Below are 3,027 nucleotides of genomic sequence, written 5' to 3'. Positions count from 1 at the left end.
CTCCTCCAGATCTGAACCCCAGGGTTAGTGTGGATTCATTCTGATTGAGGGTGAAGGTCCTGCAGTCCATTTTCCTTAATGATCCTACTTAAAACGCCATATACAAGGTCGAATCTTCCGGATCAGAGAATGATGCGCCTTTGGGTTCTAGCCTCTACCACAAAGACTCTAATCTCCCCATACCTCGGCTGAACTGATGTTTCGAGAAGGCCCTAATGAAGTCATGCATTAGCCGTCTAAGAGATGTATAATCAAGTTGGTGGTTCAATGCTTTCCAGTTACGTTTTCACACAAACCCAAGAAGAACACGGGTGGTTGTCAGGCACGCAGTCTTAGAATGAAGAACGAAGATACATCTTAGAATAGAGAATCAAACACGGATTGAAATAGAACATTAATACTTTTATTAATCCATAAAACTCAGCAGGGCTCCTCCCCTCAACCTAGCAAGTTTAGAAACTCATACTGATAGAAAATACAATCATTAAAACTTGTAAAGTGTGCGTCCCCCCTCTAATGAGAGGTGTCAAAGTCTTTAAATACTAAACTAATGACTAAAGATTACATTAAGAAAGGTAAAACAGTCTTTTAGTACTAAAATCTACTTCTGGGGCCCACTTGGTGAGTGTTTGGGCTGAACTTGATTGAGATCCACGTTCTAAGAGGCCTTTAGGACATTGAACGCTGGCTAGGGTGTCCTTTATGGGCGTTGGACGCTAGTCTCTTCTCCTTTGGGCGTTGGACGCCAGAATAGGGCAGGAGGCTGCCGTTGAATGCCAGTTTTGGGCCTTTAATTATGAAGCAAGATATGGACTATTATACATTATTGGAAAGCTCTGGATGTTAGCATTCCATAGCCGTTGAGAACGCTCCATTTGAATTTTTGTAGCTCTAGAAAAGCTCTTTTGAGTGCAAGGAGGTCAGATCCAAACAACATCTGCAGTGCTTTCTCTGTCTCTGAATCAGACTTTTGCTCCAGCTCCTCAATTTTCGCCAGAAAATACCTGAAATTGAATAAAAACACACAAACTCAAAGTAGAATCTAAAAATGTGAATTTTACACTAAAACCTATGAAAACTTAATAAAACTTAAACAAAACATGCTAAAAACTATATGAAAATGATGCCAAAAAGCATATAAAATATCCGCTCATCACAACACCAAACTTAAACTGTTGCTTGCCCCCAAGCAACTAAAAACAAAGTAGGATAAAAAGAAGAGTAAGATATAATAAATCTCAGAGTTTCTAATGAAGCTCAGTTTCAATTAGATGAGCGGGACTTAGTAGCTTTTTGCATCTGAATAGTTTTGGCATCTCACTATCCATTGAAACTCAGAAGTGCTAGTCTCTTTAGGAACTTAGAATCCAGATGATATTATTGACTCTCCTAGTTTAGTTCTTTTTTTATTCTTGAACACAGCTTTTAGAGTCTTGGCCGTGACCCCTAAGCACTTTGTTTTCCAGTATTACCACCGAATACATAAATGCCACAGACACTTTAACTAGGTGAACCCTTTCGGATTGTGATTCAGCTTTGCTAGAATTCCCAGATAGAGGTGTCCAGAGTTCTTAAGCCCACTCTTTTTGCTTTGAACCACGACTTTAACTGCTCAGTCTCAAGCTTTTCACTTGACACCTTCCTTTTTACTCTTGCCTTTTGGTTTTAAGAGCTATTGGCTTTTTCTGCTCTTTTATTTTTTTTCTTTCGCATGCATATATATATATATATATATATATATATTGCAACATTGGTGTGCGAAATCGTGATCATTCCATTCCTTGGTAACGGCGCTAAAAACCCAATACGCACGTTCATGATCTTATATTTGTTTCACAACTTCGTACAACTAACCAGCAAGTGCACTGGGTCGTCCAAGTAATAAACCTTACGTGAGTAAGGGTCGATCCCACGGAGATTGTTGGCTTGAAGCAAGCTATGGTCACTTTGTAAATCTCAGTCAGGCGGATTCAAATATATAAAGAGATTATAGTGAACGAAAATTAAAATAGGATAGGGATACTTATGTAATTCATTGGTGAGAATTTCAGATAAGCATACAGAGATGCTTTTGTTCCTCTGATATCTGCTTTCCTGCTGTCTTCATCCAATCCTTCCTACTCCTTTCCATGGCAAGCTTTATGTAGGGCATCACCGTTGTCAATGGCTACATCCCATCCTCCTGTGAAAATGGTCCAATGCGCTGTCACTGCATGGCTAATCATCTGTCGGTTCTCGATCATACTGGAATAGGATTTACTATCCTTTTGCGTCTATCACTACGCCCAGCACTCGCGAGTTTGAAGCTCGTCACAGCCATCCCTTCCCAGATCCTACTCGGAATACCACAGACAAGGTTTAGACTTTTCGGATCTCAGGAATGTCCATCCATGGGTTCTAACTTATACTACGAAGATTCTGATTAAGAGATCCAAGAGATACTCATTCAATCTAAGGTAGAACGGAAGTGGTTGTCAGGCATGCGTTCGTAGGGAATGATGATGATTGTCACGTTCATCACATTCATGTTGAAGTGCGAATGAATATCTTAGAAGCGGAATAAGTTGAATTGAATAGAAAAACAGTAGTACTTTGCATTAATTCATGAGGAGCAGCAGAGCTCCACACCTTAATCTATGGAGTGCAGAAACTCTACCGTTGAAAAATAGATAAGTGAAAGGTTCAGGCATGGCCGAATGGCCAGCCCCCATGATCTAAGAACTAAACGTCCCAAGATGTAAATACAATAGTAAAAAGTCTTATTTATACTAAACTAGCTACTAGGGTTTACAGAAGTAAGTAATTGATGCATAAATCTACTTCCGGGGCCCACTTGGTGTGTGCTTGGGCTGAGCTTGAAGTTTACACGTGCAGAGACTTCTTTTGGAGTTGAACGCCAAGTTGTAACATATTTTTGGCGTTCAACTCTGGTTCGTGACGTGTTTCTGGCGTTTAACTCCAGACTGCAGCGTAGAACTGGAGTTCAACGCCCTTTTGCGTCGTCTAAACTCAGACAAAGTATGAACT

Source organism: Arachis ipaensis, chromosome B4 (assembly GCF_059453495.1).
Source record: "Arachis ipaensis isolate K30076 ecotype BB chromosome B4, ASM5945349v1, whole genome shotgun sequence".
NCBI lineage: Eukaryota > Viridiplantae > Streptophyta > Magnoliopsida > Fabales > Fabaceae > Arachis > Arachis ipaensis.
Note: the sequence above shows the minus strand (reverse complement) of the source record.